The sequence below is a fragment of the Rhincodon typus genome, chromosome 16 (genome assembly GCF_021869965.1).
Source record: "Rhincodon typus isolate 14 chromosome 16, sRhiTyp1.1, whole genome shotgun sequence".
NCBI lineage: Eukaryota > Metazoa > Chordata > Chondrichthyes > Orectolobiformes > Rhincodontidae > Rhincodon > Rhincodon typus.
This window is the reverse complement of record NC_063347.1, coordinates 47,663,010-47,675,772: the sequence shown is the minus strand read 5'-3', so window position 1 is coordinate 47,675,772 and position 12,763 is coordinate 47,663,010. Positions and strand designations below refer to the sequence as shown.

General features: G+C 41.7%; 1 protein-coding gene across 2 annotated transcripts in view; it reads right to left on the bottom strand.

Moving 5' to 3' along the window:
* Positions 1 to 12,763, bottom strand: part of lrrn1 (leucine rich repeat neuronal 1) — a 42,058-nt gene that overhangs the window by 16,748 nt on the left and 12,547 nt on the right. Inside the window, exon 1 of one of the 2 annotated variants that reach the window (XM_048606443.1) lies at positions 1,635 to 1,736. The exons of the other annotated variant lie outside the window; for it this stretch is intronic. The gene's annotated coding sequence lies outside the window, so the exon portion shown is untranslated. Of the gene's footprint in view, positions 1 to 1,634; positions 1,737 to 12,763 lie in introns of those variants that run through there. 2 annotated transcript variants of the gene reach the window in all.

The window sequence follows — 12,763 nt, the reverse complement described above, 5'->3', positions numbered from 1 at the left end:
GTATGCTTACAGCTTAATTTCTGCCCCTCTGTCTCCACATCTGGTCTCAATTAACAGCACAGAGAACAGAGAAGAGTCAACAGGCTCAAAAATTGAACAAAGGAAGAACAATTGTATACTATACTCAGGGCGAAAAGATTTCATAAATGGCATGTTCTTTTTTCTCATTATATGTCAAAAAAGTGAATTAACTAGCTGTGAAAGATACTTATTTCAAAGAAACTATTAATCAAAATTAATAGGCCACTTAACAAGAAATTGCTTGAAAACATGGGCATAAATCATGAAGATGTAAGCTGAGGCCTTAGAAAACCAATTGATCATTTCTTTGGTGATAAGTAAGGTGATACCTGGAGCACTTAAGATGTCTTGTAAAAATTTGTGGATCAATTTGCTGCAGCTTGCACAGCCTTTTAGTGCTACTCATTACCTCAGTTTTGCAAAGTGTTGAGATAGATGTTTGATGTGGTAAGAAGGTAGCCATATCACAGAATCCCTCTTCATCGTCTGTCAAAAGGTCATTCATTTGTCCACCAGCTCAGGACATGCAGATTTAGAATTTTTTTTGCCAACTGTACCAGATAACACTTCAGGTGGACAAATCTCCTTATCTGTTGCGTACAATTAGCACAGTAGAAAATTATGCCTGATCACTTTTTACAAGTAAATCAAAAATAAATGTTCAACTAGGACATGAATTTACCTTCATTCATTATCATTTCAACCAGAATTTAATTTGACTTCTAAATATTATTGAACGTTAATTAAAAGGAGGACAACGAAGGAGATGGTGAACTGCCTGTTTGAACCAAGGCAGTCCTCGGGACAGCAGATATACCCACGGTGCTGATACAAAGGAAGTTATGGGACTTTCATGCAGTGATGGAACTGCAATATATTATCACGTCAGGATGGCCAGTGGCTTGGAGGAGAACTTGCAGGTGGTGGTATTCCCATGCATCTGCTGCCATTATCCTTCTAGATGGTAAAGGTCACGGGCTTTAGAAGGTGTTTCTGAAGGAGTTTGGATGAGTTTCTGTAGTCCCGCTCACACACAGCTGCCACTGTGCAGTGGTGGTGAAGGGCTGAATTTTGAAAATAATGGATGGTCAAGTTCCAGATGGTGTCAAACTTTGAGTGTCAATGGAGTTGCACCCATCGTGGAAAGTGTAATAGTTCATTTTACTTCTGACTTGTAAAGATGGTGGAAAGGAATTAAACAGACAGAAGGCAAGTTACTCACCACATAATTTACAGCCTTTGGCCAGTTCTTGTAGCCACTGTATTTATACAACGAGTCCAACTCAGTTTTCGGCCAGACACCAGACTGTTGACATTAGGAGACAGTAAGGACTACAGATGCTGGAAGCTAGAGTCAGTAAATGTGGAGCTGGAAAAGCACAGCTGATCAGACGGCATCCGAGGACTGTGTCCTGATGAAGGGTTTCGGCCCAAACTTTTGACTTTCCTGCTCCTCAGATGCTGTCTGACCTGCTGTGCTTTTCCAGCTCCACATCTGTTGACAGTAGGAGCTTCACCAATGGTAAAGCAATCGATTTTTTTCCTAGATTAATGCAGTTTATCAAATACATTCTGAGGTTTTGATCAACTCTGGTCATGGATTGCATTCTCACCTTCAAGTCCAAAGTGAAGCTTTACTTAGAGAGCCACAGTTCAGCATGAAACTGAGGGAGTGCAGTACTCTCAGAAATTCTGTTCTTCAGGTGAGCAGTCAAGTCCTATTTGTTCTCTCATGCGGATATATAAGATTTCAGGCCATTGTTTCAATCAATCATACAAACTGAGGAAATAAAAGCAGGACATGGCCACTGAAGTTGTTGATACTGCTATACAATTCAGTAAGTTTCTGGCTATTCTCTTACCCCAGTTCTACCTTCTCTCACTATCCGTGCCCACTTAAAATCTAAACATCTATCAATCTCCAAGTAAGCAAATGTGGCTCTCTGGAATAGAGCAGTCCAAATATGCATAACTCCTTGGGCGTGAAGAGATTTCTCCTCATCTTACTCTTAAATGGTCAGCCTCATATTTGACAACAAACACATCGATCAAACATCCCACCAATGTTTCCTTCTAGCACCTACTCCTTATTTCCTTTAAGAATTATATAAGTTTCGATGAGATCTCCCCATGTTCTTCTAAACATTAGGGAACACATGCCTGATGTTTTCAACCTCATCTCATAGGACAATTCTTCCCATGTAAAAATTGATCTTTTAGGCAGTTGAAAAGGTTCCCTAGAGCCAAGTATATCTGTCCTTATTTAAGGAGATCAAAACTGTACACAATCTTCCAGGTGTGGGCTCATCAAGGCCTTATATAAAATCATAATTAGAGCTCTTTACTTATACTCCAATCATTTTGTAATAAAGGCTAACAACACCTCCTTTCCTAGTTGCTTCCTACATGTGTACGTTAACTTTGAGATTCGTGAACAAGAGCACTTCAGTCTGAATTGTGAACATTTCTTAGGCTCTCACCAATAAAAAAAATTCTGATTTTTCTTTTACTTTTCTGACTAATCTGGACAACTCCTCATCGTATTCCATCTGTCATGCTCTAGTCCATACACTTAACCCATCACCACTCCTTTACAGCCTTTTCAAATGCTCCTCCCAAACTTAACTGGCCTTCTTGCTTTGTAGGTCAACAAATCTGAATATATTGCACCATCCTGACATCCAGACAAATTGATATAATTTGTAAATAAGCAAGTTCCAAGCACTACTGGAGCAGGAAGGCTGACGTTTCGGGCCTAGACCCTTCTTCAGAAATGGGTTTACCATTTCTGAAGAAGGGTCAAGGCCCAAAACGTCAGTCTTCCTGCTCCTCTGATGCTGCTTGGCCTGCTGTGTTCATCCAGCTCTACACCTTGTTATCTCAGATTCTCCAGCATCTGCAGTTCCTACTATCTCCAAGCACTACTGTTGGATATCCCATGATGGTTACAGTTTGCTGATCCAAAATGGTGACCTATTTACTCCTATTCTGTGTTCAGTTTATTAATCCAGGCAAATAACTTCAAGTGAGCCCAATCCAAATAGTTATACCCACTGGCTTTCCAGTCATTAAATGTGATAGCTACAGCCTCTAAATAGTAATACAAGGGGTCCCTGATTTACGAAAGTCTGATTTACAAATACAATCCCATACAGGGTGTAATTTTAAATATCCAACATACAAACATTTCCTGTGCTTACGAGCGACTGTTTTACATTGTCCCGCATTGCGTCCTGACTTTGCAGAAAGACTTTTATGACATAACAGGCTACAAAGCGAAATTGAACAGAATCACAGGCAACAGTACATCCCTACCCAACGAGCTCAATGCATTGTACGCTTGCTTTGAACAGAAGCTCAGTGAAACAGTGTCACCTATCCCAACAGCCTCAGGTGCACCAGTACCCACGGTCACCACTGCAGACATTAGATCAACCTTCTTGAGAGAGAACCCATGGAAAGCAACTGGCCCAGATGGAGTCCATGCTCGTGCACACAGATCCTATCCTTCCTACCATCTGAAGTCCCCACCTGCTTTGAGAAGACCACCATCACCCTGGTGCCAAAGAAAACTCATGATGCATGCCTCAATGACTATCGCCTGGGGGGTCTGACCGTCATAACCATGAGGTGCTTTGAGTCGTTATTCATAGCTCACATCACCTCCAGCCTGCCAAACTGCCTTGATCCTTTGCAATTCGCCTACTGACACAACAGGTCCATGGCAGACGTCATCTCCCTGGCCTAATACTCATCTCTGGAACATCTGGATAACAAGGATACCTACATCAGGCTCCTAGTTATTGATTACAGCTCTGCCTTCCACACCATAATTCCAAGTAAACTTATCTCTAAACTCTGAGACCCAGGTCTCTGCTCCCCACTCTGTAACTGGATCTTCCTGACCCATAGACCGCAATCAGTAAAAATAGACAACAACACCTCCTCCACCATAATCCCCAACACCGGAGCCCTGCAAGGCTGCATACTCAGGCCCCTACTGTACTCCTTATACACTCAAGACTGTGTGACCAAATTCCACCACAACTCCATTTACGAGTTTGCTGATGACGCTACCGTTGTAGATTGGATCTCTAATAATGACTAGACAGAATATAAGAAAGAGATTGAATGCTTAGTGGCATAGTTTAAAGACAATCTCTCCATCAAGGTCAGCAAAACGAAAGAGCTGGTCATTGACGTCAGGAAGCAGAGTCCAGGGCATGCCCCTGTCTGCATCAATGCTGGAGATGGTCAAGAACGTCAAGTTCCTGAGAGAGATGATCACCCACAATCCGTCCTGGTCCACCTATGTTGACACGATGATCAATAAAGCACAATAACATGTCTACTCCCTCAGGAGGCTAAGCAATTTCAGCATGTTCATGAGGACTTTTACCAAGTTTTACAGATGCACCATAGAAAGAAACCTATCTGAATGCATCATGGTTTGGTATGGCAACTGCTCTTCCCAAGACCGTAAGAAGCTACAAAGAGTCGTGAAAATAGCCTAGTCTGTCACACAAGCCAGCCTCCCATCCATTGACTCCACCTATATTTCCTGCTGCCTTGGGAAAGCAGCCAACATAATCGAAGACCCCTCCCACCATGGTTATACTCTCTTCTATCCTCTTCTGTTGGGCAGAAGATATAAAAGTTTGAATACACCTATGAACAGAATCAAGGACAGCTTCTTCCCCGTTGATATCAGACTTTTGAATGGACCTCTCAAAATGTTAATGTTGATCTCTCTCTCTCTGCACCTTTTCAGCAGCTGTAACACTGTGTTCTGCACTCTGTTACCCTGGTACAGTTCGTATGGTACGATCTGCCTGGAGAGCATGCAAAACAACACTTCTCACTGTATCTTGATACAGCAACGAATCAAGATGTCTGCTACCATTCACTCCATGAGGATCAATCTGAAAATCTAGGCTATTCTGGAAGATCAAAAGCGATGCATTCACCATTACTGGAGCCAACATTTGAAACTATCTATGACACAGGTCATCAAATTGGAACAATTTATCAACATTTACTCCAACGTCATGACTGACTAATGCTAACTTATTTTAATAAAAGCAAATACTGCTGGTGCTGGAAATCTGAAATAAAAACTACTCATAGGAAAACCTCAGCAGGACTAAAAACATCTGGGGACGTGGGGTGGGGGAAAAGAGACAGCACAAGAGGAATAGCACAGGAGGGAAAGAGAAAGAGAGAGAGGAGAGGGAGCGAGAGAGAGAGAGCAAGCACAAGAGAGAGACAGAGAGAGTGAGAGAGAGCAGGAGAGAAACAGACAGAGAGAAGAGGAAGAGAGAGGAGAGAGACAGACGAGGAAGAGAGAATGATGAGCCAAATAGGAGTCTTCTTCAGAAACCTCAACTTATTTTAAAACCCTCTCGCTTTCACCAAAATCTTTGTTCTCACTGTGTCCAGAATGTTTGTAAAAACAAAAGTACATCACATGACACTTCCCTTGTCTCTTCCTGTAAGGAACCCATATTTACAGAGTCTAGTTTTGAAGAAGTTGGCATATTGAAATTGAAACGTTAACTTTTTTTTTCTCTCTAGAGATGATACCAGACCTGCTGAGTTTCTCCAGCACTTCCCACATTTGTTTCAGATTTCCAGCAGTCACAGTAGTTTGCTTTCATTGGCAGCCTCTAATCTGTCTCCTTCTATGTGACTACCAAAACTTTTACAAACCATTTTTTGTGCTCTGGCTAGTTTACTCTCATCTTTCTGATTTTTCCTCTCCGTCAATTCCTTTGTCAACTTTGCTGAAAACTAAGTTTTTCGCCAATCCTCAAGCATGATGTGCTTTTTGGCAGTCGTAACTTGTTCCTTTAAACTAATATCTCCAACTTGTTAAGCAATTTTCCTCCAGAGTTCATTCCTCAAGATGATGTATAGTTATCATGTATTATCGATTTCCCTAAATATCTCTATTTATCAGGTACCATTTCTGATTAAATAGTTTCCCAATCTATCTGAGCCAATTAACCGCTCATACCAGAATAAATGGTTTTGGGTTTTATGATCCTAGATTCCAATTTAACCATATCTCACTCAATGTGAAATTCTACTGAGATCACTTTTCCCAAGTCTTTACTGCAAGTCTTGGGCTAATTATCAGGAATACAAAATGTTTCTTGGGCAGCCAGCTCCAGAGTTTATGGATCCATTATTAGATGATTTAGTCACCTCAAAACCAACAATACAGTGGTGAAAGAAAGTCATCATTGATCCAGAAGGACTGCAGAAGAAAAGCTTCTCAAATTGTCTCAGCAAAGTCTTATTCCAGATCACTGATCTATATGGGTTTCATTTATGATTGAGCATAACTCGTTACTCCCATGCCAATTCTACGTACAAATGATTATTGTGAATGCTGTTACAACACTTGCTCTTCAAAACATCACTCAAACAAATTATTAAAATCACTATCATCTCACTGTCATGGGAGCTGATAGCAAACTGGTTTCTATGTTGTAACACTCACTACACTTTATGCATCTCCCCCCTCTACAAGCCATCACGGATACCAGACTTCAGCCAATTCAATTCACTCCACATTATATCAAGAAATGGCTCACAGTACTGGATAATGCAAAGGCTTTGGGCGCTGACAACAATCCAGCAATATATTGAAGACTTGTGCTCCAGGACCAGCTGATTACCTAGCCATGCACCAGGCAATGGGTTACTGGACCCAGAACATTAACTGGTTTCTCTCCACAGATGCTGCCAGACCTGATGAGCTTTTCCAGCAATTTCTGTTTTTCTACGAGACATGTTTGCCCTGATGTAAAGGCAGCATTTTACCAAGAATGTCATTAAAGAGTCCTAGCAAAAGTCAAGTCCACAGAAATTGGGAAGAAAAGACATCTTCACTGGTTGGAGTTATGCCAAGTAGAAAGGAACATGGTTTGGTGAATGGTGATCAATCATCTCAGTCCTGAGCCATCTCTGCAGGAGTTCCTCAGGGCAGTGTCCTACGCTCAACCATCTTCATAATAGGTCAGAGGTGGGGCCTTTCACAATGTGTAACACTATTGATGACTCCTCAGATGCTGAAACAGTCTTCATGTATAACAAGACCTGGCCCACATTCAGCCTTGTGCTGAGAAGTGACAAGTAACATTCATTCCACACAAGTGCCAGGAAATGACCATCTCCAACAGGAAATAATCCAACAACCTCCCTACGAGATTCATGACTGCTGAGTTCATTACTCAAAATCCTGGCACAATTACTGAACTCCGAGCCCTAGTTTTATTTGTATCAAAACAAAATAAACTTGCATTGATGCAACACTTTTTAGCATACATCCCAAAACATTTCACATCCAACTAAAAACTTCTGAAGTGTAAAAAGAAGAAGAGGTGAATGAGGCAGCCAACATTCACACAGCAAGTTCACAAGTGCAGCAATGTGCCACACTGTACATGTAGGATTAAATGCTCACCAACAGAGCAAGAAAGCTCCGTCCTCTTCTTCAGATAGAGTCATGTGATTTCTTATGTTGAATGAAGACAGCAGATTTTTCTTTTTCTGGGTGGGCAGGTGGGCTATAGAAAAGAGAAGAAGAGGAGAAAGGTGGGACTTTCACCAGCTTTGGATTGGGAGAAAGGGGCAAATTATCAGATAAGTTGCCCCCAGTGAGATTCTGCCCCTTTCCCTCCACCTCAGCAATTAAAATTTGGGCAGGAAACCCCAAGGTCAGCCTTCTTGACCTGTTAACAATTAAAGGACTTAAGCAGTCAATAAGCCACATGACCGGCCACTGGTCTGATCAATAGCCTTGCTAGCAGATGATAGAAATGACCGCATTCCTGATTGGGAACAGGCAGCAGTGTGCCTGCTCACTGGGGCACGGAGCTTCCTTTTGCCCCCTATCTGGGCACTGATGGGGTGGGGGAGGCTACTGAAATCCACCCCCTGCCCTTGTATCCAAACTCCCCTGAGCCCCTTGTACCTACAAAACACAAAAATAAAACAGACAAACCTCATTTTGCTGGTCTTTGTCTTCAGAACTGCTGTATAACCAACTGTGTAGGGTGGAGAAACATATAAGCTATGAGACCTGATGATTCAAGAAGCCCATCAGTCACCACTTAAGTGATTGGCTCACTTGCCCCACATTTTACCGAGAAAAGGTGCCATCTCAATCGGCTCTCAGTTTAATGGCAGGCTTTAGAGATTGGACCATCTCCAGTATGAAGGACGTCTGCTCTCTCAGATCTGCTATATTTTGGAGGAGGCCTCCACATACAAAACAGGTGAGATTGCTCGAGAGGGAGCACAAGGGCAGAGATGCAAATGAACAACATGCACAATTATTATGAGTTCATTTTCAAATATGAACCTTTGCTTTAAAATTAATATCAAGGGAGAGATCTTGTGCTAATGTTTCTACCTCTGAGCCCGAGACGTGGGTTCAAATCCTACCTACTCCAGGGGTGTGCAATAATATCTCTAAACAGATTGACTTGAAAATATCTTTTAAAAATCAACCAACAAGATACAGTTTTAATGTCAAGGGTTGGCTAATCGAGTACTACTGAGAGCTTGATGAAATGGAATGAGTTTAAGTCCAATTCAGAGGGAATTATCAGCTCAGCTTCAAATAGTTGCATTTCTTTACACCAGTTCACATTCTCGCTAATCCAGAGGGAAGGCTGCATCCTGTAATTTTTCAGCTTAACAGTTTCAAACAGATGGCACAGTTAAAAGCAGATCCAAGAGACAGTTCCAAAAGCTGAACCACAACAAATAAAAACAAAGTCCAATTAAGGAAATCAATATGCGCCTAGTGATTAGATAACAATACAGATGAGGTATGCACTGTTATTGGTCCTGCCTTACATTCATTTATAGACCACATAGGTCATGAATAGACTGAACAGTGAAGGAGCAATTGTATATTTTTTGATGGCCATTCCAGGCAAGTTCCACAGCTTTTCTCGGTGTTTCCATTTCACCTTTGTCTCCCTTATCTTCTGACTTCCTAATCCAAGCCATTTTATCACATCCCCACTTCCTTATCATTTCTCTCAATATTCAAGGTTATTTAAATTCCTCAAAATTCAAAGTTAAAATTCTGGCATTTTTTTCAATTGAATAAAGATGATGGACGATGTTATTGTTACTGGAGTAGTAATCTAGAGGGTCAGAGAATGTTTTGGGAACCAAGTTTGAATCTCACCATAACAAATGGTAGAGTATGAATTCAATAAGAATTGGGAATTAAAAGCTGAAGGATGTCATCCTTGCCTGGTCTGGTCTATATGATTCCAGACCCATAGCAATGTCGTTAACTGCCCTCTCAAATGGCCTAACGAGCCACTCTATTGTATCAACTGTGAGAAAAGTTAAAAGGAACAAAAGAAGACAGATCATCTACCATCAACCTAGGCACCGGAAATGCCAATGGCAAATGACAATGTCAACTCTACAAAGTCCTCATTACTAACATCTGCCAGCTAGTGCCAAAATTGTGTGCAAGCTGTCTCACAGACTACTCAAGCAACAGTCTAAAATAATAATATGCTCAAAATCATATCTTAGGTACAACCTACCAGACTTATTGTCCCCGCAAATTGGCCAACTGATTGATATCCAAGAAGCTGGACTCATAGTGGATGATGCCAGATCTTAAAGAGTGAAGATTGTCTCCACTGGACAGACTGAGGATCACCCCCCACCCCCTGCAAATAATTTGAGGCATGGCCATTTGACTGAAGCACAGGCTTGTGTTTGCCATTTAAGCTGTAGGCACACGGTGCAGGTTTCAGACTGACTAGCATGGTGCCATACAGTAACATGTCCAACCCCTTGATAAATCCCTGATGACAACCATGACAGGCTGCCTGCCTTTGTTTCTGCACGAAACGGCAAAGGCAAGGCAGAAGTACTGTGAGACGTGAGAAGCTGCAGGTCCAGCCCACAAGATAGCACAAAGTGTCCTGGCAGCAGCATTACAATGCTAAGAAGCGTACAAAGCTGAAGGAATGAATTGTAAAAAGCTTGTCAGAGATGAGCCAGGATTTTGTGGGAAGGTTGGTACTTGTCCGATGCCAACCTCAGTGGATGGGGATGCAAACAGTCAATGCCAGTGGAACACACTGAAATGTTGGTGATTGCTGTCCAAGATAAAGGCCCAGAGGAGCAAGTGACGAGATTAAATCGCCACCTCACTGCTCTGATACTCCTGTAAAGAACTGTCACTATTTCGTTTCAATCTGGCAGATGGGAGAATGGGAAGCTGCATATCAATGAAGCAAATTAGATAATAATTACATGCAAATGGATACAATTGGGCCTCTTGCTGCTCACTGACAAGACTCTCATCTTGTCATTCAAAACTTGGCTCGAATATCAGGCTTTTTCTCTCGATGTCAAGAATTTTTACCAATCTCATCCTATTTTCCCAACTGTCTGACAATCCTCACACCGTTCAGGGTCTAGGAAGTTTCTGACCAAGGAGCTCTACACTAGCCTTTTGTATAGACCAGGTATATTTTGTAGAGCTCCCAAGAGTCCTTGGTAATTATTGCTAGACTCGTAATGCAAGTTGTATTCCCTGCTAACATGCAATAATGCAGATTTTAAACAGAAGATGCACTTATCATAGTTAACACTCATCAGCAGGCTATCTATTGCTTTTGAAAATTAGATAGGTCCCAGACACAGGATAGATAAAAGAAGGATTGGTGCAGTGAACTAGTTTTACACAGCACACCCTGCGCTGCATAGTGGCAATGATGGCAAAGATCACAAAGATGCCAACAGCAGCATTAAGGGCATAGGTGCACAATTTCAGTTAAAACATCACTAGCAAGCAATTTTACATTTCAGCAATTACAGTTTCTGATGGCCAAGATTCCAATTACAAATATGAATTCTGATCCAATCTATTAATAATACAAACAATAAGCAATCAATATTCTTTTATACCACTACTGCTGGTTCGGAAGGTTTGTCAGACCATGAACAGCACGATAATGATGCAATTAATAAGATCCTGAAAAAGTGGTATACTTGTTCAATGATGAGAAGCCACTAACCAAGGAGTGAACGTCAGGTGCAACAAGGCTAAGATTTTCGACACTATGTACCGGAAGCTTTGTGATAAACATCTGGTCGATAATACTTTACCAAAGAAGGATGGCACACTGTGCATCTGTTTAGATCCGGAGTGCTTAAACAAGTCTATCTAGTGAGAGCAACGCATGCCAGCAACAACTGAAGATGTGGTGGCTTAGCTACAAGGTGCTAAGTCTTCAGAAGTTTTGGGGTTTTGACAAGTGGGTCTCAATGAAATAACTGCCCCTTTTCAAAGGGTATTCTACAAATCCTTTTGGAAAATACTCTAGATCCATGGGGATTACTTCAATGCCAGATGTTTTTCCAACCAAAAATACATGACCAATTGGAAAGTCTGCAAGGGATAGAAGTCATGGCAACTGGTTTTGGAAAAGTGTTCACGGTAAATGTTAAAAATCTAGAAGCTTCCTGACAGTGATACAATTATGACCTTGTGTTATTGCAGAGATTCCAGACTGATAAACCCGTGCCTTTAGGACAGGTCCGTGACATCATAACATCGAAATCTACCCAGCCACTTTCCATCAGACTCTCAGCGAAATAAGATCAGCGTAGTGCAATCAGTCAGTCAGTTATACTTGTGTAGTGCATAGTAACGTCAGTAAGCACAGAACCAAAGCTGTCTAAGTTTGTGGTATTATAGCAATATAAATAAAGTGATTTTCACAACCCTTGAACACATCCTTCTCAACAAGAACCCAGTCTTTGTGGTGTACATTATGTGAGCTAACATGCAGGGTAGCACTCGGACTATAATCACACTGGTAGTGGTGTTTGATCCCAGGAATCACATCGGTACCTACGATTGCAAAAGCTCAAAAAGAAACTGTTTTTGGGGATTTGACCTCAGACTAACATTAGATGCAAGTACATGCTCTCTGATTAATCATCACATGATCTGTCATGTGACTAGACCTGACTCCTTTGCTATCTTGGTTTGCTGAGAGAGATCTGCTAAGTAGTCGTTGCCACAAGTTAAATTGTTACGTTACAAACAAGCAGAACATTTAAAAGGAGGTATTCGCGTACTTGTTGCTTTGTTGGGGCCAATTTCCCCACCATCAACTGGGTAGTCTCGGAAGGACTTATGAGGCCATCCCTGGTGACATAATCAGCAGCTTATGCGCACTTTATTGCTCTGTTCAGTTACATTTCAAAGAGCCAACAAAAAAAATTATTCACTGCTGTTGGCACCAGTGACAAACAGAGAGGCTGGACATTTGTGCGCTAAGGTTTACATAACAGAATACAGGTAAAGTACATTAACATTCCATCTATCCATGACCATTATGGACAAATGCATTTTCTTCCATCAGAAAAACAGAGACACCAACTTATCCAGACACGCTGTTCTGGAACCATCCATCAGGAGGACTGTGGCAGCCGCACCTTTCTGTGGGGGTGTCTCTGATATTTGGTTGCAATGGCTGTTATAAGATCAGGTCTACACTCAGGTAAATGAACAGTGACCAGCTTTGTCATACCCAGCTGTGTATGTAAGACAAGAGGGAGGATATCTTCTGGGACCTGAGTGCCTCAGGTTTCAGTTCCATGTGCTCTTACACACATGCTCAGTTGCTATTAGAGAGACAGAGAGAGAGACAGAGAGAGAGACAGAGAGAGAGACAGA